This window comes from Macrobrachium nipponense, chromosome 38, assembly GCF_015104395.2.
Source record: "Macrobrachium nipponense isolate FS-2020 chromosome 38, ASM1510439v2, whole genome shotgun sequence".
In the NCBI taxonomy this organism is placed as follows: domain Eukaryota; kingdom Metazoa; phylum Arthropoda; class Malacostraca; order Decapoda; family Palaemonidae; genus Macrobrachium; species Macrobrachium nipponense.
The window spans coordinates 52627234-52651359 of record NC_061098.1 but is presented as its reverse complement, the minus strand read 5'-3'; positions in this window follow the sequence as shown (position 1 = coordinate 52651359).

Here is a 24126-nt window from a genome sequence, read left to right as displayed (position 1 = left end):
TGTAACAATAAGGTTTTATGGTTTTACGTCAGGTAATCAGTGTAGCCTCAATAAAGGAGATTCTAAATCCACAGGTAATTCCTCTTGTCTCACTTACGCCATGTTACCCCAGTAAGACTTCGAAAAACGAACATTGGTCTTTTTTTATGTCAGAAATTTTATTTAGCTGGGAATAAGGGCTTTTCTCTTTTGCTTCTCTGTGAATAATCTCAAAGAAGGAAAGGTTCTACCAAGTGGTTTGAAATACAAAATAAATCATAATGTTCTATTTATTGCTAAGATGCAGAGCCTATATTATATTTCACTTGGTAAAGAAACTGATGATTTTGCTTATCACTCATGTTTCAACACATCACTTGATAGAGTATTTCTACGTGTGCTGGCTTTCCTTTTCTCTCTCTGTCTCTCTAATTATGTATATATATATATATATATATATATATATATATATATATATATATATATATATATATATATATATATATATATATATATATATATATATATATATATATATATATATATATATATATATATATATATATATATATATATATATGTGTGTGTGTGTGTGTGTGTGTGTGTGTGTGTGTGTGTCGGTATGTCCAATGTATATATATATATATATATCATATATATATATATATATATATATATATGAGAAAGAGAGTATCAACATAAGTTTAATCCAGCAACTTCTGATATCTATATTCCATTGATATGATATGGACAGAATCCTTAACAAAAAAAAGTATCATATCTCAGTTCATTGACATCATAAGCTGACTTCCCTCTGAGAGTAGGAATAAACATCTCTATTTCAGATTGACGAAGAAAGGAATCATCATGACTTCTCTATGCAAATGAAGAAGGAGGGATCCCCGTTCTCTCAATTACCTGGCAGGATTCTTTCTCCAGATCCTGCTCGTCAATCGGAAATTGATTTGGTCAAGGGTATCTTGGAACGGGGGAGATTTCCCTTGCGAAAATATTTATATTTTTATCAGATTTATGCCGCCCTTATTTCTTCACTAATTTTTATATTGTGCACGAGTCATTCACATCCACTGATCTAACGTAATCTTTTAATTTTCGCTAAACCAACAGTGGCGATAATAAATGATGATGAATGGGGAATTGGTTTAATGCTAGAAAATCGTATGGTATACAAATATACCTTATTTTTTATTGCTGAGGATATAATTCTGGAAATTGCCACCCCCCCCCCCCCCCCCTCATATGCTAATTATTAATCAGTATTCCTAATTCCATTGATTGTACCACATTTGTTGAGGAAGATACAACTGCAGCGTTCACTGTATTTACAAATGGGTTCCAGTACCATTTTTACCCTTAAATTCTTGGCTTTAAATCTGATAAGGACACGTCCATGAGATCAACTTCTCCCATTGTTTTATTATAATAATATGCAATGACATGTGGCTTCTAAATCATTACATGTCCTCTCTTCTTTCATACGCTTTACTTGTTTTACAGGTTCTGTTCCAGAAGCATTACTACACATTGTGACTACAGAATTAACATTCCATCTCACTATTTCTACATTTCCATCAGATCTGAGATCATATGTGCCCCTTATGCTCTTCTTCATTTCAGCAACACTTTTCACTGGGCATCCTTTCAAACGATTGTCTAGTTGCTCAATAGCTGAGCTCTTCCAAGTCTGAAATGAGGTCATAGGATGTGAAGAAAATTATCAAACACTATATCGTGAGAAGCCGGGGTATTACAAATTTATAGACAGTCCATTACAACACGGGCTCCAAGTGGGGTATCCTTGCAGTGATTTTCATTTCTTCCTTCATAAATTGAAACTTGATATGACATTTCACATGAACTTACAATAACCCAGCATTTGTAGCCAAATCTAATTGGATTTGCCCTAATATACTGTTTACACGAGTTCCTTCTAAAATAAGGTACCATGGACTCATCAATGCTTAGATGTTCATGTAGTACACCAAACACGAGCAAAGATTTGCTCAAAACTTGGTATAAAAGAGTAACTTTAACCGTTTTATCTGACCCAAGAGACTGATTAATTAACTGTCATGTGCAGAACTTGTTTTATCTGCTGAAAACGATTTCGCCTCATGGTTTCTGAAAATGCAGGAGATAGCTCAGGTGCTCCACTCCAATAGTCTCTCTTTCTTGTTCGAATGTTATAACCAGACAGAAGTAAAAGTCCCAGAAAGTTGTACATTTTTTCATCTGTTATTTGAAATCCTCGGATGTTTATGAGTCTTTTGTATACAGATTTGTCTCACATAACAAATGTTTCAACATATTGCTGAAAATATTTAAAAAAATAACCCATTCAGATGCACCAACAATCTCTGGGCATTTTTCTAAAAGAACTTCCTTTGCACCTTTTTTATTTGTCACAAGTAAGATCTGGCAGTGAGAAAATATGGTCATGTTTCCATTTAGGTGGATCTCTCTTCTTCTTTTTACCTTGGTATTGGTTAGTAGGCCTATTTTCCTTAGCAAAGTCATGATATATAACATCAACCTCACCAGTAATCTTTTGTGGTAAATCTTGGCTATGTTCCAGAGAATCATCATCAAGCTGTTCCATATCGCTGCCATCGCCGCCATCTGGTGGACCTGTTATAGCAATTTCAACGCCACCCTCCATCTCTTCAATATCCTCAACTGCATCTCTCAAGAACTTGTGAGAGATGATTTTAGTCATAAGATTCTCTGCTATTCATCATTACCTATAAAGGGAATTTGATGTTAAGTATATATGTCAAATAGATAATATAGCAAAGGTTTACTTGGTACACCTTATTGTATTATAAATAAGTCTCTCTTTTTCAACTCATGTATCAGTTTTTCGTAACATAGCACGACAGAGCACATTCACATATGTTACCCACCACTATAAAGCCTTGAACTGTTTTGTTTATATGACAAAAAACTTAGCTTAGGCTTCCTTAAGACCTATAAGTATGAAACAACGATGCAGGTAAGCATTGTTTCTTATAGAAACAATGCTTGAGAGAGAACGGGATAGGAGAAGGAAGAGAGAGAGAGAGAGAGAGAGAGAGAGAGAGAGAGAGAGAGAGAGAGGAAGGAGGTGGAGGAAGAGAGAGAGAGAGAGAGAGAGAGAGAGAGATAGAGAGAGAGAGAGAAACATTTGCCCTAACCACTGAGTCAGTGTGCTCCTTGTGAAATGTTACTAGTATGTAGCTAAACTTCCTTGTGCCCAATGACAACATTTGTAGTTATGAAAAATCAAACCCACCTAGACTTTAGGCAACCCTGACAGCTAAGTATGTGACTGATACAACCTCTTCTCAGTGGCGGCTCGTGGCTATCATTCATAGGGGTGCTGTTTATTACATAATTTTTTTAAAAATTCCTTGATATTAACTGCATAAACACATACACATACACACACACTCTCTCTCTCTCTCTCTCTCTCTCGTCTCTTCCCTCTCTCTCTCTCTCTCTCTCTCTCTCTCTCTCTCCCTATCGTTGAGGAAGGCAGTAGAACTGCTTCCGTAAGCTACTATTTTGAATTTTTCTCATTGACACTAATGCGGTTATAATTTTTTCCCATTTACTGCACTCGCCACTAAGTTGATTATTCTCCATAACATATCGTCAGTATTGTCACTAATTTGATCACTATCACTAATAGTACACACTTATTAAATTTTGACGAATTTCAAAGCACACCTTCAACTCCGACAGCAAGGACTAACACTGCTCCCCTCCTCTTTACACGCGGGCTGGCTATCACATTATCACACTGCTCGCAAAATTAGAACAGCGAGGAGGAGGAGTCGGGAACTCAACGGAGCCAACAACAATGCTAAGGGTCGGGTCACGTAAAAAGGAAGGAGAGGTCAGGTAGAAAGTTAGGGACATGCCAGAAACCCCCTAACATGAGACATGTGATTTTTAGCAGCTGGGCAGGAAGTTCTTACTTTAATAACTGCTCGCAAATTAAACTGGGAACATATTACAATAGAAAAACAGGCGCGAGTCCCTTGGGTGTGAGTGACCCTATCGTGGAGGTCTTGACACGATCAGCAGCCCACCCTGATGGGGTATGATAGCTCATTTGGCGTCTTTAATTAAGAGTTGCTGAAGTGATAACGAAACTGATCAAAGATACCGTGTCACAATGGCATCTTCATAGCGCCATCATTCAATGACTGGTAACTGTGGAGTAAGTATATATTAATATTTTCCTGTTTTGAAAACTGAAGGTATTTTGGAGAAATGGAAAATTAACTGTTTTCGTACATTACTCTTCTACTTCAGCGTTTGAGGAATCATATATATATGTATATATATATATATATATATATATATATATATATATATATATATATATATATATATATATTTATTTATATATATATTTTACATGTCGACTAATCGTAAATGATAGATGAAACAAAAGATTGGTCACTAAATTACTCAAGTTAATATGTATAATAAAAAAATATATCATCAGGATTATGTAAGAGCATCCATTTTCTAAAATAGCCAGCTTGTCCGGGAAACGTATTCTGCCATCTAGTAGCAGTCTGTCTGTAATTCATATCCTCCTGAGAGCTAATGTCAACTGGATAACCTCAAGGGACACAAAGAAATAAATTGCCGTCACTTTCCTATCATTTTTCATCACTTAAGCCCTAGGATGTCCAATCACTTCCCTTTGGAGAATGAATAGGGCTAATCCAAATGTACAAAATGTTTGCCCTGACAGATTATGTAGCTTCAGAAGTAACCCCATCGTGCAGAAATAGGAAGTGGCGTTATGTAAGAAATAATTCATAAACCTGAGTTTTTCGTTATCGACATCATACGCTTCTTATAAGCGAAGATTACGAAAGAATCCAATAAAAAGATAGATAAGAGTGTAAAGAAATTAGTTTTGAAAATAAAGTGCGCTGGTGATTTTTATTTCTATCTTTATATTTCTCTTCTATTTTCTGCATATTTAACATAGGTTACTGAGTAAAACAAATTATTATCGACCATATCTATTACCATGTCGATAAATTAGTTTTTAGACTTCTCAACATATATTCTCACTTTATACTTTTTATACATTTTATAGTTATCTTTATAAGCCCCCAAAAATCCGGTGTTGGAATTAGAGCAGCTTTAGATTTCGCAGAATTAATTCATGAATTTTCAAAAGTGAAATAGCAGAATATTTGTGTTCCGATAAACGAGAGTAGTTTATGTTTGACTTCTCTGTTTTCATCACACTTTTTAAACATTTTACCAGTTTTAAATACCTCAACCTAATCTAGAAAAGCTCAAGAATTGCGTGAACTGTAAAAATAAGAAAGTAGATAAGGTAAAAAGCAAAGAAAGATTATCATTCTGCATGAGTCTTAGTAACAGGAATGAAGATTACATTCTCGCGGAAAAAAATATTTCGCAATAATTTTAGACACTATTCTAGTATTCATGAGATCTTGATTTACGGGACAAAGGTAGAGTCCTTTTTTTTTTTTTTTTTTTTTTAAAGTTAGGACGAAAGCTTCTGCATTCTACTTGACTCCTCTGTATTTTAAAAAGTTGACTTAGCTGTGTGAGTTTATGGCAATTATACATATTCCCTTTTTTAACGATGGTTTCTCATAATCTTCTTAATTGAATTTTCAACTTATTTACTCGAGTATATATATATATATATATATATATATATATTATATATATATATATATATATATATATATATATATATATATATATATATATATATATATATATATATATATATATATATATATACATATATATATATATATATACATATATATATATATATATATATATATATACACATACATATAGATATATATATATATATATATATATATATATAATATATATATATATATATATATATATGTGTGTGTGTGTGTGTGTGTGTGTGTGTGTGTGTGTGTGTGTGTGTGTGTAAAGGATGCAAGTGGAACAGCTAAGTAGTCGGATATATCAAGAATTTATATATATATATATATATATATATATATATATATATATATATATATATATACATTATAGACATACACACACACACACACGCACACACATATATATATATATATATATATATATATATATATATATATATATATATATATATATTGTCATGAACCACTCTTGGATCATCAGGTTGTCAATAAAATAAACTGGAACTGGAGAGACCAAGGAGTCCAAAAGCAAAACAAGGAGGAGGAAGCAAAATAAACTAGTAAATATCTTATATTATTTATTATTTCTAAGTCCTATACATATCCATATACATATTTACAGTGAGTGAAGAGTGCAGCCAAGAATAATAAAAAAATTAATAATATAACAGCAATAAAATAATGAAATAAATCACGTACATAATCAACCAGGGCATACAATTGCCCAATATCAGTATAAGCTAAATCATAATCAAAATTCTGTCACTATCAAAATACCTGGGCCACATACTTTTCGAACACTAGAGCCATACTCCTTTTCAATACCCATCAAAGAACACTAATATTCAAAATACCAGGGCCACATACTTGCCCAGCGATAGAGCCATAGCTGCTCAACACTCATCAAAATCATGAATATTCAAAATGTCAGTGCCAAATACTTACCCAGCAATAGAGCCATACATCTGCTCAACATAAATCATAAATATGAATATGAGATGTCCAGCGCTAAAACCCACACACACCACATTTTAAAAAATAGAGAAAAGGGCCTTTAAATTTGTAAATTTAAAAAGGCCATAACTTTTATTTTTCAAGATATTTTCTTCAGGTTTTAATTTTGGAATGTTTAGGCCCCCAAAAATAGGATGTTATATATGAAAAAAAATTAGACTGTGCACAATTTGATTGACTGATTGATTGTATGATTGATTGTAAAATTGATGAGCAAAATTAATTCTGAAGTTTACAAAAGTAGAGATTATATAATGAAAAATTGAACCATATTCTCATCATCAAATATACACTCACTTACACCATTCGAAAGAGGAAACGAAGGGGATTCCAGATGTACGATAAAATGCATTTCTCAAATTTGAGGCGAGTGTGGGTTTTAGCACTGGATGTCTCATATTCAAAATAAATACAAGGACCACATACTTGCTCAACACTACAGCATATAACTGCCAAACACGTGAATAACAAGAATGTACAAAATCCAGTAGCAACAACCTCCATTATTCCAAAGATGATTCTGGTTTAAGCATCCTCCAAGTAACAACTCCATATCGAAGGATTAATCAGCACTTTCATCAACAACTCCATACTGAAGATTCAGTGACGACCTCATTCTCGACTCACAGAACGATCTTCGACTCAATATGTAGCGAATACCAGGCGACCAACACCAGTCCCTGTCGAGCTGTTGACTTGATGCTGTGCTAATCGTAACTGCTTCAAAAAAGGAGCGGACAGCAAACGTTACCTCGCTTTAACAACTACAAAAACAGCAAGGAAGGTAAAACAACCAACAAGCCACACAGGGCTGTTACATACTCAAGTAATGGAAATACTATACTTACCTTACAATATATATATATATATATATATATATATATATATATATATATATATATATATATATATATATATATATATATATATATATATTGTCACTACAAAGCCTCAAGATCCATTGTGGATATTACAGTTATGTATATATGTGTGTGTGGTGTCTCTGTGTGTATATGTGTTCTTATGTAATATCAAGATTTTATTCTTAGCACTACACAAATATCTATAACCAAATAAGCAGACATTCACCGCGAAAGAGATACAGCGAAGAAACAATTCAAAAAGGGATTGAAATGTCTCGACATCATCCCCGGATTCTGCCCAGAGAGAAAAACAAAGCGCAATTTCATCCTCAGAGACTCAGAGTTTACTACAATTGCAATCAACGTGATTGCAAATGTTGGCATTCTTTCAAGGGTCGAGAAACTAAGGAGGGAAATATTGTGGCGATAATTTTTAATGAGAAGTTTTCTGGAAAGTGGATCTCATATCTAACTGGAATCCTTTCGGTGTAGAATGGGTTTTTGACACTTAGAAATGAAGGAAGTTAAGGAAAGTCTTTCACATCGTCAAATAATATTATAAAGTAGTTTGCTAAAAGGAAAATGTTGCGCTGTCTCACATGAAGTTTCCTAAGGAAATTAACACATGAGATGTTATAAGGATCTCAATCATTACATGACATTAAAACCTGAGCTTTGAACTTACTTTAACACTGTACACTCACATAATTACTGATGTTTAATTATTCATATTTGACTCGTAAAAAAATAATTTTACTCTACTCAACAGGCATTTTTGGTATAAATTTTGCTAATATTTATCCTAATGTATAGAGAAAAGTAATTTAATTCAATACCTTCTTTTTTATATTAAGATAACATTCCATCATTCAATTTAAATGGAAATTTTAAGTTTCTATCAATGACTGAAATAATTTGGATAAACCCATTATATTTATGATTCACAAGGTATGTTCTGCAACATATTGCTTAGTCGAAAAGGCCAACATTATCAGTTTCCCTCGTCCAATAAAGGAGCAGATGTTGCCATTATTCGTTACCTAGAGACAGGTTTTGATAATTACTGGATCAAATCAATCGGTTGAGTGGTATAAGGCCGGATTTAGAGGGTTAATTGTTCCGAGATTGTTCTGAGTCTTTGAACTGGGAATCTGGCTGCATTTTTAAATCAAAAGGATTTCCGGCCATAAGGAACTATTCAAATTCATGTAAACTGACAATATGTATAATAATTTCAAAAAACTCTGTCAAACTACTGATTGTCTTTTGCTCTTTCTTTTAGAATCTCTTTACATTAAGAAGATGTCTCCTTCCTTAAACAACCAAACTAACTCAACACCATTACATATTGCCTAATTCCCTATTTCTCATATTCTCTCTCTCTCTCTCTCTCCCTTTTTTATTACTCCAACATCACCTTTTGACTACGCTGTTCTCCATCAGTTAACAACCAAACCTCTTAACATTAAGTCTGGCAAAACACTTTCTTTGTTTATTTTTTTCAGTATTTATTTTTTGGTTTGCTTGTGATCTGTTATTTTACTGAGTTATGCAGTGTTTTAATTTACTTTTAGCTTAAAGTCGCTTTGTAGTTTTTATTTTTTCTTTAGCTTTATGACAAAACTATATGTTTTTATAATTATTAGCTTATTTTAGCATACTTTTTATATTGTAAAAATTAATTCTATTCAAAGCCCTGAAGTATAGGAAAGGATTCCCAAAAATTAGGTGTAAATAAAAAGAAAAAATTATCTCCAGTCTTCTTGCTGTTCTGTTTATCACACACAAACACACACACACACACACACACACCCACACACATACACACACACACACACACACACACACACATATATATATATATATATATATATATAATATATATATATATATATATATATATATATATATATATAATAGTAGTTAACCAAGCGCTTTCGTGTGTTCTTCCCACTTCCTCAGGGTCAAGTGATACAAAAAAATTCATTATTTCTTACAAAGACACCTCTGGCAGCAATACATAAACATAAAAACTATCTTAGTACTACTATATTTAAAAACTAATTGTCCAAAAATGTTGTTTACAATTAGTTCATCCTGTCTGTACATCCCGGCTTGCTGTTGATCAAATCTACACGATTTTTCTTTATTATACATGACTCAACAATATTTCGTTTTGTGATGTCTTTACAGAACTTGGTCTCTTTCGCTTCTTTCCAATTCACGGTGTGGTTGCACTCATTCATATGTTAAAACAAACTGCTTTGCATTATTCCCCGTTCTGACATCATATTTATGTTGCTTTAATCTTGGATATGCAGCCACTCTTCTGTAGAGGGAATTTCTTATTACATTTTCTTACGTACATAGTTCTTAAAAACAAAAATGACATTAACATTAAATGGTCTTAACAGCTCAGGATGGCCATAAACTGGTTACATTACGATGAAACAAGGTTTTTCCTATCAAAATTACTATTACGACCAACTTCATAAAATGCTTTTCTTGCTTTACAAAAATCCCTGTCAAGAAAACCACAAGGAGGTACCTAAGACTTGTTGCAATGTCTCTGACCTTCTGAAGCTCAGCTAAGAGGAAGTCAGGGCAACTGACCGCAGAGCCGTAAAAAAAAAAAAAAAAAAAAAAAAAAAAAAAAAAAAAAAAACAAAAAAAAAAAAAAAAAAAAAAAAAAAAAAAAAACCATCATTTCATTCTCAGCTGAAAGTTAGAATAAAAATGTATGTAGGAATCTGTATTTGTAGACTTCCTGTACAAAGAAAATCTAAAGTTTCTATCATTCCTCGCAATTGAAACATGTTTTTTGAAAACGCCAACTTATTATCTACTTCAGTTTCCAAGGTATACAATGAGGTATATAATACCATTAGGAATCTTTCTTCATGGAAGGCCTGTCGAAAGAGAAAGCATATTTTTCCATTTCTTCCTTCATATATTCAATTAGTTCATCTGTACAGGTACTTTTGTAAACAGTGAGCTGACGTCAAAACTGATCAACTTAAAATCATAATTAAAATTAAAACTTCTTTACCTATCTATAAAATCCACATTATTTTTCACGGACACACCTGGTGTGTTATCAAGCACTGGAGACAACTCGTGAACAAGTCATTTCGATAGATTATAAGTACAAGAGCCTACAGAACTTATAATGGGTCTGACAGGATTATTTTCCTTATGAGGTTTGATAACTCCATATGCATATGGAAGAGTTGGATTTACAGTAACCATTCCTTATGGTTTTTTAGAATACTCTTTATGATTTTGTTAAAATAAGCATTCACATTATTTACCTGATTGTTTCTTATTCCTGTTTAGGTTTTTTGATCTGAGAGTAAGTCTAACATTCTATTATCATGATCGTCATTGTTCATGATGTAAGTGTAGTGTATGGGATCCCCAGCTTCGATTCATCCGCGAATATTCCTGTAAGGTTCGTGAATGGATATAAAAAACCTAGAAAAAGATAAAGATTTACATATTAGAGCTGATAAATCAAACACTTGAATCTGAGGAAATGTGAAGAATACACGAAAGCGCTTTGTCGACTCCTGTCATTCCTTCCTCCAGCTCTACACGACAACGTAATATACTGTATGATTTAGCGCGACACACACACACAGTATATATATATATATATATATATATATATATATATATATATATATATATATATATATATGTATATATATATATATATATATATCATATATATATATATATATATATATATATATATATATATATATATATATATATATATATATATATATATATATATATATATATATATATATATATAAATGAACCTTCCTTTTTTTTCACCTATGGTTTATAGACGGATATGGTGAGCAATGACATTCTTTGAAACGATAGATATCATCATTTTGATTCCCATGAAACCAGCGAGGTCTTAAAATTTTGACGCATCGCTTTGGGTGGCGCCATGTGGGAAGTTGCTGCCTCAACGAGACAGGCCACGGTTTTGGGTAGATTCTTATGGGTGTGATAATGAAATGAGCTGTTAATACGACGTCACTCATCTGTTCCAGCGTAATGAACTTGTGACAAATCAGTGACATCATATCAAGGGGAGTGTCTTGTAAGAAAGTTCGTGCTTGTGTAAGTGGGAGCTGTTCCCCTACATAATGGGAGGGCTAGATAACCAAGATGGAGAAGTACCCAAGTGGGAGAAGTGGCCTTTTGGGAATGGCCGTATACAGTTGTATTTTGTTTAAGTATTAGTGCTCAAAGCTGAAATAGGTAAACGTACTTTTATAAGCCCGAGTGTGGCTTTGTGTTTTTGTGTTTATTTCAGAGATGTCCTCTTTCCGTATGACTTTTTGATTTATGTCATTTTGGTTTATTTGCAATTTATTTATGTGGGGTCCCTTTCCTTTCTTTTTTCTTTTTTTCGAAGACACGTTTCTGGTAGGACTGGTATAGATCTGGGAGGTGTGGAATTGGAATTTCCCCTAATGGAGTGGTGTTAATGGTAGACAGTTTATGACTTTTCTAGTTGCCCATTTTTTATGACTGATGTCTAATTATTGCAAAAAAAGAGGTGGACGGGTTTTGTTCCGATCCCCAGGGTTATTTGGGTTTTCTGTTTGAATAATAGTGGTGCATTATTTGGATTTTGAAACTTATCTTTTTACGTCAACCATTTTGTTCTTTGAGAATCTGATTCATTTGATTAATCCTTTTATTCTTAAATAAATGTATTTTTTTTAATTCACGAGTCTGATTTAGCGACCTGAGATAATTGAATATGTGAGGTCGGTTGTTGGTGAGAGAGAGAGAGAGAGAGCGAGAGAGAGAGAGAGAGAGAGAGAGAGAGAGAGAGAGTCATTCAGTGCTTTACTGCTCTAAGGCCATGGCTACCAACATACCTCGAGAGGTAAATTATTCCTCAACCTTTCTGAGGAGGGATAATATATATAAACAATCCCTCACGTCTTTTACTTAATATCTTCAATTTAAGATTTGGGCAAAAGCCCGAGTTCCACCTCAAAGACCATCTCGAGAAAGAAAAAGTTTTAATGAGAGTCCAAAAGTTAGTCTCAGAAGTCAATCCATTGTGGTTTGCAGAAGGGTTATGCATAAAGAAGGAAATTAATTTGAATTCTTCACTACGTTTACCCTTCTTGATAAACGTATTGATAGAGACCCCAAGGATCTAGTAAAAGGTCCTAGTTCAGGTCTAGCTTCCACAAGAAGGCTTAGCAAGATAATATCTTCGGTGATAATTTTGACCAATATAGCGACTTTCCGGAAAAGTGTTGTCTAACTTGTCATTATAAAATTCCTCTATTTATGATCTTTTAGAAACAAAAGCAATGTATCTAATATATATATATAATATATTATATTTTATATATATTATATATATATATTATTATATATCTAACATATATGGTGATATTATGAATATGATATATATATAGTTGATATATGAATTATATTATATCTATATATTATATATATATATATATATATATGTCTGCCTATGCATTAAGTAAATATATAATATTGACAACAATGTCGATTATTATTCACTCCAACTATAGATACCTCTTTACTGGTAGCAGAATTGAATCATAGGTAACACTAAATCTTGGCAGAAATTTAGCATCATTGATGACTATGGAAGGGGAAACATGGACCAAAGAAGTTCTCCAAATTCACCTGGTGAATACCAGATCACTACACAAATTCCTGGTCCAATACAGATTACTTTTAATAACGAATTAATCTTGTCTCTTGTTGGAGGCAAATAAAAAGAACTGTAATATTGTTCACTCATTACTAAGTACTAATTACTCATTACTAATTATGTACTTATCACTAACGCGGAATAAAAGGAACAGCGGCTGCAGATCGCTGCCTTCATGAACGCCGGCTGGGAATGGTCTAACATCCTTACTAATCCTACAGAGAACAGCTTCTGTTGCTTAGCTATCAGGCTCAAATGCCTAGGTTAGATATTTTTTGTTCAAGATCTTTATGGTTAATCAAAAAAAGCATCTACTAAAGCATATCTGAACAATAATTGTAAAATTGCTATTGTCATGATAGTCGTAGATATAATTATTTGTAACTAGTAGAGGTCAGCAAATTCTATCTTCCAATCGCCATATATACTGAGCCTGGCAGTAATACAGCAAATCTAGATTCAGAATCCTTGTATATTTTCTTAACTCATCTTTCGACAGTTAATCAAGCAGGCTTAGAAAGCAATGGGAGTATGAATATTTGACTGTCATTGTTTTATTAAAGTTAACACGATAAAAAACCAAAGCGATAATGGTGTCTGAGTTTGGAATTTGAGACCCCATGATAAATAAATAAAAGAAAAATAACGATATTATGTATATTGAAGTTCTCTTGTTCCGAGAATATTAGAAATTTGATCAATAATTTTTATTCATAAATGAGGCAAATTATTTTTCTAAGTTTTGTTTTCCAGTTTTAACGAATAATGATTTATGCTTGAAAATTTATGTTTTTACTTCCACTTTACTCTTACATTTAATTTCATTTTCTCTTTGTATCATATTTCAGGCTTTTGACTAATTTATTCTCACAAGCAACTTTATTGTTTTAGACATTTAAATTAATTTATATGATTTTTCATAATCCTTTAGAACAATCAATGGTCGACATCAAACTATAGTCTAGGAAACGACAAAAATATTCTTAGATGAAAAAAAAAATTTACATAAAAATAGGTCAAAGTTATGAAATAAATTCAGAACAATAGATATTTTCTCTTTCCTTTCTATGAAAACCTCTCTTTACAATGTGAGATTTTTTGACTAGAGAAAAAAAAAAAGGCATCTGTTGCATAAAACTGGTTCATATCCCTTATATCCTTGTGTTGCAAGCAGGATATAAAAACATATGATTCTTATTTTATCTGGAATAGGTATAAATATGGAATAAGTCCTTAAACAAATCTATACCCTGTAAAGTTTTTCTTAATTTGCAGATATTTTCAGATTAGTAGACATTACAGTTCGCAATAGTTGTGTTTTGAGATGTTTTTGATGAAGAAAGAGAGAAAGGAAAGAGAGAGAGAGAGAGAGAGAGAGAGAGAGAGAGAGAGAGAGAGAGAGAGAGAGAGATTGAAATAATCCCTGTGAATTTCTGCTAAAAACGCAAGTGTAATACAGCATTCTATATATATATTTTTTTTTCAGCAACTCAAGTTAAACTTCAGGTGATCGAATTTTCTTGGAGAAGATAAAAGTTGGTTAAAAAAATCAGTAATATGATTTGGAACTAAATTTGATGTGAATGAGGTGATGAAATCGTATAAGAGTTACCAAAGTATCTATAATCATACTGGAAATTAAAGAACTTACTTGCTATATTTTCAGTCATAAAAGTATATATCTAAAATAAAATTCATCGTTCTATGTTAGGCGCCGGAGCTTTAAATCTAACTGGTTTTCTGGTTATACCCACTTTATAATAGATTAATTTTATAACCTGTCTGAAAAAAAATTTATTTAAAGGGAAATCTTTAGAAAGACAAAAGATTCCTATTCCTGTGCATTTTAACATTTATGTCAGTGCATTTCAATCCGAAACATGAAAATTTAAAGAAAGAATATATGAAAACGGATCTTTTCAAAGGGTTATAGATATATATAAAAATGAATTCCTACTGACTAAAAGATATTCCGCTCTATCTACGTCGTAGGTCGACTCTGATGCAGCTAATTCGTTAGAGCATCGTGAGAGTAACCTGTTGATTTAAGACACTAGGAATTCATTCCCAGCAGGAATGACATTACTCTCAACCAGCTTTGAACACGATTCCTTGACTTGATAAGGCGTTTCCTCCTGAGGATCCTAATATGCTTTGTCCACTTCCCCTTTCCATTAGTATGGAGGAACTGTTGTCGTCATCTCTTATCCGTCTGGAGAATATACTTGGTTACGTCCCGGTGAGAAACAATGGGCCTTAGGATGTATCTGACACCTGGAAAAAAAGTGTCTAGGCGGTTCCTAATACACATACATTATGTTAGAATATTGTTCTTTAAATATATATACTATATATTTTTCCAAATTCTATACACAAAACAGATTTTTCAGTATTTTATAAAACGTTCTTTCAAAGTATTTGTTTTCGCGAAAGGTCTACGTTCTCAATGCACATTCATTACGTTTAAAATACTGTTCATTATTCACATGCAAATTTTGTTCCATTTTCTTTAAACGTCCTTTCAAAGTATTTTCTTTTCGGGGAAAGATTCTGATTTTCATTATGCATTCATACGTTGAATACTATTCTTTGTACACAAACTAATTTCGTTTTTCTATTCATAGTCGCCAACGGCCATACCACGTTCTATTCCTAGTCAGCGTTTCTTTTAAGGCATTTTCGTTATTTTCCTCCCACAAAGGAGGACATTAAACTCAATTTGAATATTGCACACGAAGATCCGTCAGAGCTGAGACTTCTTTTTCAGGCTGTCCAGTTTTTAATCCCAAGTAATCGGATGTTATCTTTTGCTCTGATTTCCAGTGGGAGGGATGTTGCTTTAATCTGGCTGCTCGAAAGATGTAAGTTTTATTTATTCAGTCTTTGTAACGTATTACTACCTTTAATTTAATTTTGTATTTAATCATTAATTCGTGAATAACTACCTAACATTGGCGACTAGAACCAAATGCTAATAGAAGATAACATGGCCCTTATAACCTCATCAAACCATTACACTTTTTTGAAAAGAAGAGGATTGCACGAGTATTTCCCAATTATAATAATAGGTTTTATGGTTTTACGTCAGGTAATCAGTGTAGCTTCCATAAAGGAGATTCTAAATCCACAGGTAATTCCTCTTGTCTCACTTACGCCATGTTACCCCAGTAAAACTTCGAAAAACGAACATGGTCTTTTTTATATAAGAAATTTATTTCGCTGGGAATAAGTGCTTTTCTCTTTTGCTTCTCTATGAATAATCTCAAAGAAGGGATGGTTCTACCAAGTGGTTTGGAATACAAAATAAATCATAATGTTGTATTTATTGCTAAGATGCAGAGCCTATTATAATTCACTTTGTAAAGAAACTGATGATTTTCTTATTACTCTTATTTCAACACATCATTTGATAGAAGTATTTTCTACGTGTACTGGATTTCCTTTTTCTCTCTCTGTCTCTCTAATTATGTATAATATATATATATATATATATATATATATATATATATATATATATATATATATATGTGATATATATATATATGTATATATACATATATATATATATATATATATATATATATATATACATACTATATATATATATATATATATATATATATATATATATATATATATATATATATATATGTATATATATATATATATATATATATATATGTATATATATATATATATATATATATATATATATATATATATATATATATATATATATACGTATATATATAAGAAAGAGAGCATCAACGTAAGTTTAATACAGCAACCTTCTGATATCCATATTCCATTGATATGATATGGCCAGAATCCTTAACAAAAAAGTATCATATCTCAGTTCATTGACATCATAAGCTGACTTCCCTTTGAGAGTAAGAATAAACATCTCTATTTCAGATTGACGAAGAAAGGAATCATCATGACTTCTGTATGCAAATGAAGGAAGGATCCCCGTTATCTCAATTACCTGGCAGGATTCTTTCTCCAGATCCTGCTCGTCAATCGGAAATTGATTTGGTCAAGGGTATCTTGGAAACGGGGAGTTTCCTTCGAAATATTTATATTAATCAGATTTATGCCCTTATTTTTTTCTTCACTAATTTTTATATTGTGCACGAGTCATTCACATCCACTGATCTTACGTAATCTTTTAATTTTCGCAAAACCAACAGTGGCGATAATAAATGATGATGAAAAACCTGAGGAATTTGGTTTTAATGCTAGAAAATCGTATGGTATACAAATATACCTTATTTTTTATTGCTGAGGATATAATTTCTGGAATTGCCTAATATGCTAATTATTAATCAGTATTCCTAATTCCATTGATTGTACCACATTTGTTGAGGAAGATTCATTCTTTTGAAGAATAAGAATAAAAACGGTATTTTTTATTGCACTTTTGAACTAAAAGAAATCATTGGACAATAACTGACATCTTAATATTACATTAGCAAAAGAGCAAGTAGAAAAATTTTTATATTTGTTTTTTTTATATAATTTCAATATTCAAGTAATAAATGCAGGATTACTGAGAATATTTGCAAGTTTCAAATCAGCAGGTCGGTTCTGCTATAATTTATGATGTTCTTTTAAACAATTGAAAGTAAATCATACCTGATATTTAGTATAAGTTGGTCACGAATATTTAGTACACGTTGCAGCTGAAAAAAAGGACATGGTTCTGAGAGTTAGCTATTTTAATGCCTCATACTCTAAGGTTAAGTTTATATATATACGTATATATATATATATATATATATATATATATATATATATATATATACATTATATATATATCCATATATATAGTATATTATATATATATATATATATATATATCTATATATAGATATATATATATTGTTACGAAGTGCCAAGTATCATTACCTCACCAAAAAGCCAGACACCTGAACCCTCATAAACACGTTTAAACAAAGACTAAAAACACTGAATACTCTAAAGGCAACAGTGATCCCTTAACACTTACCAGTATTGCAGAGAATCAGACTAAGTTCATCAAAAACAGGTGTGAGGTAAACTTGTAAGTAATTAAATTAAACAAAGGGCATCACTCCATCAACAACTTTAAAACTCTAAGGATTTTCCCTGATTTCAGAAGTCTAAGTCTACTTCCCTGGTTCTAAGTCACTTCAAGTAAATTGAAGGAAAGCAAATCAATTACCACTCTATGTTTCTACCTATCATCAATATATCATAATCTATATAATATACTGGTATAAAAAAATAAAAAAAAAACACAACTTATAAAAATTTTAAATACAAAAAATTTATTATCAAATTCCAAATTTATAAGTGAAATTCACAATATCAGGGAAAATTACTGTTACTTGAAAACAAGTAAAGTTTAATTAATTCTTGAATCAATTAAGTCAAACTAAATCAAAATTAATTTTATCACAAAATTCAAGAAAATTAATTCAATTTAAATTCAAAAGTGTTAGGCAATAATTAAAAATTTGAAATTAATTCACAAGTACTAAACAATAATGAAACTTGAAAAGAATTCTAAGTAAATGCAAATTAATTCACAAGTGTTAAATTTAATTAAATGTGCAATGATTAAGCAATGAAAATAACTAAGCAATTAAATTGTGAATGTAAATGAAAATACAAAATAAAAAGACACACTTCAATAAGAAAATGAACAAGTGCACAAACAATGGAACAATCACAAACACAAAAATACGCAATGTGTAAAAGTGTAAATCTTTTTCACGTCAAAAAACACTGTAACCAAAAACAGTTTTTACCAAACCTTCACAACCATCTGTTATTAGTTAACCACAGTACCTATCAATTATTAGTTAACCACGCTCCCTATCCATTATTAGTTTTATTAGTTATTACCTAACCGTTTTTAGTTGCAACACTATAAAAATATAACACTTTACCTTTTTGGTATACCACTTCTTTCTCTGCTGCAGTCTTGTCTTACACAATTTCACAAAAACCATGAGCCGTTACGAAATGATGTTTGTTCAGATTCCACAAAAGAAATTAAATAACACTAAATAAACTCTAAGAATATCAAATATGAATTCTCACAAGTTACGAATGACCAATTTACGTTATGTTAATATAATCTCAATGATGTCAAGGAAGAGAGAGAGAGAGAGAGAGAGAGAGAGAGAGATCTAACCACCTCGAGGTTCTATGATTTAGTAAAATCTTCTTCCTTTACGGAAACTCGACAGGGCAGATGACACAAACGTATTTGGCACGAATGCTTCCAGTCCTCAGCTGTTCAATTTTTATTTTTATTTTGAATTTGTTGTTGTTCGTAATGCTTGTCATTGTTTACTTTTCGTTTATGCTCTTAGATAACTCTAGACTTTGCTCTGGCAGGTTAGCTCCTCTGTTCTTTTAGTTGCTTATCTTTTTTTTTTTTTTTTTAAACCTCGCCAATAAGTTTGTATATTTTTCAATGTAACGTGTATTAGTATGATTTACTGTTAAGTTGACTTATAGTAACAATTATCTTTATTTTATAATTTTTTTAATAATTGTTCTTAAAAATTATTTTATTTGCATCTATGTAGATTTTCTTTAGGATGTGATAATGCATTACGCGACGTCGGAATAAATCTTTCAAAATGTAGAATTCCTGTTTTCCTGCCTGCCTTCATCTACTTTGTGTGACTCTGTCGAGTGGCTTCCTGCTGATTTTATATATATATATATATATATATATATATATATATATATATATATATATATATATATATATATATATATATATGCTTCCTTAGCTTTAACCAGAGTGTTTTATACTTGAGACATATCCTGTTTTAACGGAATTCAAGTTCACACTGAATAATAATATAATTTAACATGCATTTATATTAAAAAAAATGAAGGGGGCTGGGTTACAGTTTGTTAATCTGGGCGGTGTGTTCTTTAAGCAAAAGAGACAAGGAAAGAGGATCAAGGGACAATTCAGGATGGAGATTTAAATTCCTTCTTTTGTTGTGGCTTCATAAAAAAGGATTCCATCACATTCCATTTACTGTGATCTTTGACCCTGCAGATTATCGGGGAATTATCCGAGTTAATAGCATGGCCTGTCTTAAGCCAATGATCGACAATGCCATTATTTTTTGAACCTCTTAATATGGCATATTTTTGTGCTAAGAGAATCTCTCATTTAGAAAACTGTGGATTTTGCCCTATATACATTTTATTACATATTTTACAGGGAATACTGTATACAATATTGTTTGAATTTGACGGGCTAATCTTAATTAGTTTATTTCGCGAAAATATTATTTTAAATTTAAATCTAAGTTAATATCAATAGCTTTTAAAGTGGGTACAGCAGGAAATTCATCCAAATTTTCATTACTGCTGTTCCTTCGTGTTACATTGGATATATATTATTCACACACACACACACACACACTACACACACACACACACACACACATATATATATATATATATATATATATATAATATATATATATATATATATTATATATAGTATATATGAATTCGTGCACAAAGGTCATAAAAGGAGTTGAAATCTGAGTTCTCTTGTACCCAAGGTTCTTCCCGGCAGGCACTAGGGCTTAGCATACCGGCGAATTTTACCCAATTCCCGACCCATCAACGCTCGAACTGCTAACATTTCATTCGACTTACCCCTTTCACTGTGAGATATTATGGAAATGAACACAATGGGAAAGAGGTTCACAGAAATATATATATTTGGTAGTTAAAATGGAAAAATAGAAATGGTAGTTGGTTTTTCCATCAAAGAGATATTGAGATATAAATAGAATTATTAATGTAGGGTCAATTTCACAATATTTTAAAATTTAGTGATGAAATTCCCTAATGTTTCAATATAAATCTGCGGCGTTAAACAAATAGAAATGACAGCCAATTCCTTCATAAAATAATTATTAAAACATAAATGAAGATATTAATGTAAGATAAATTCTAAAATATGTGTAAATTTGAAAATGGAATTCCCTAACGATTTAACATAAACGTGTTATCGTCAAAAAGGAAAATAACAACAAGAGACATTTTATACAATGTAGAATGTTGGTCACCCAAATGCATATCAAATACCCTCGTACCGAAAATGGCAGCCCAATTATGGGACTTCCATCATCCATCAATTTCATAAACAAGTATTTGATGGGTAATTATTTCCACTAATTAATAAAATTAATTCGTTTTAAATACAATAAGTCGTCAGTCTGTCACACAAATAAGACGCGTATTAATGTTCAATGTTCAGTAAGTGTATTTCAATTATAGGTTTTAAGTCATGTCTTATACATTTAAATATATATTTTTTAAAATTATATTTTTTTCCTCTATGGGGGCCAAAACTATCTTGACATCTCTTTAAAAATTTAACATAATTTTTTTTCGTCGTGTAAGCTTAACGTGTGTGTTTATGAGGGTGACATGTGTGCACGAGTGTATGGTTAGTGACTAGATCCACTTCGATGAAGTGATAGGACAGTCACCAAGTTTTTCTTTAAGATTCGCTAAGGCCGAACAGCAATTTGTTATAGAGACATATTTCGTCCCTTTCTCTCTCTCTCCCTCTCTTCACTACTTGAACCGGCTGGCATGGAATTAGATAGATTTCTCCGTCCACAATTCAGTCATATTGAAGGGATGGTAGGATACTCTTGGACTTATAAAAAATGTATTTATTCTCTTAAATATTTACAGACAGTCGATCGATCATCTTGAGATAGAACTTTCTGAAGAGACTTATTGTAGAGAGAATAGTCAGAGAGCAAGTGTCATAAGTTTACAAGCTTTTATTCAGGAAAATAACTGTAGGGGACGGACGAACACATATCCTTGACATCTAGGTCGGGCGCTGAGCAAACAGTCTACTTCCGTTCTCGTGAGAGACGGTTTATCATACCAGACCGTGAGAAGGATGTTCGTTCGTCTGTCTGTGCTTATGATCATTTAGAGTCGCTCACATCCTGAAGGACTAGATATTTTTAGGTTTTTTCCTCATTGACCTGTGACACAGATTGCAGCTATGTTTTTAATAAGGAAATGGATTACATTCCATTTTATGTAATTTTCCATTACATATTTGTAATATGTGTCATTGTATTTTATCCATATATAAATATATATGCACTTTGAATGGATTTTTTTTTTTGTTGGTGATAAATAAAACGCATTTCATATGAAGTATTGAACAATATAACCGAAATTGATAATAATCAATATTTATGAATTTTTATATAACGTAAGCTTATAACGGAAATACAATGTGAACAGCTATTATCTGTAAGGGACATAATAACAAAAGTATAGATATTTACATTCTGAATTTGGCAGGCGTTAGAAAAACATGACTCTTTTGCATATTTACAATTAGTAACTGTCATTAGTATTCATCAAAAATGACAAGCTATACTACTCTATTCGCCATGTATCACGTTTAATTATTTAGAAATAATAAAGGTTATGAAAGCTCATCCATGTGTCCATCATATCAGCTTCCATTTGGCTATTCAGTTTTATTATCTAGTTTTAAGAATTTATCCGCAAACCATAGTCCCTTCACATCTGAATTGTTGAGAAAAAAACATTTATATCTTTATGAGTTGACTTTTGTTTAGTTTAAACTTTTCATTATTTTCTCTGAAAAAATAAGTGAGATTTGGGAGTTATCTATTGGCTCTGCCTTACGTATGCAACAAACAATAGACTTAGGCTATATATAAAAAAAAGGTACAGGGAAATGGATTTCCATAGATTCTTCGAAAAAGAGTTCCACAGGGCCCTCCTGCAGTCCAAACTCGCACTCTGGGTGAATAGACGAGGGAAGTTTTCGCTGGGGAGACCATTGTTCCTGCTCAGATAACAGACGTAATTATATCTCCACGATGGAAAAATCATTATTGAAAACAACAGTAAACTTCGGTTTTCAATACCCAAACTGATTCATCCTATTAGCGAACAATGCGAAGGAGAGACATGCAATATTGAGTTGTAATTGATTTTGCTCATGAGACGAACGAGGGAAAATAAACTTGTTTTTTTTTAAATTTAATTTAAGATTGATTCTTCCGAAATTTGTTGGAATTTCCAGGACTGGTTGGAATTCAATTAGGCTCCAGATATTGCTTGCAAGTGATAATTTTGGAATCTAATAGACAATACGAAAGTGCAGATAGTTATTGTTTTAGTAATGGACCGAATAGAATTAAACTTTCTACACTTTCCTTATGTAACATGTTCAATTGTTTATCCCTATGAAGTTTTTAGCAGAAACTTTCCGTCTCGCAATGGAGGTGAAATATAGAAATTGAAATGAATGCATCTCTTCAATCTTCATTCAAAGTTGTATAAATATTTTGGAATCATAGGAAAGTCCTATGTTTCCGTACATACTATATGATCGCAAGAGCGTTAGAGTATACCATACAAATCGAAGTGATAGTTGTTTTTACAATTGATTTTCCATTGAAAAAGATTCCAATATTTTATAATCTATAAAGCCATTGCTGTTCGTTGTGACCAGAACTTTTAATATAGAGCACATTTCTTTTGCACCGATTCTCAAAACATCACAATTATAATTGATATGTCAAGAAGAAGAAGAAGAATATGAAGAAGAAGATGAAGAAGAAGAAGAATAAGAAGGAGGAGGAGGAAGAGAAGGAGGAGGTAACAAAGAGAAAACAGCAATAGCAACCAATGTAATATTAATTTAAAGTAACGTAATAGCCAATTTAATATGGATTTTCTCCCCACTCAGCTGTCAGGAATCATCAAATGATTA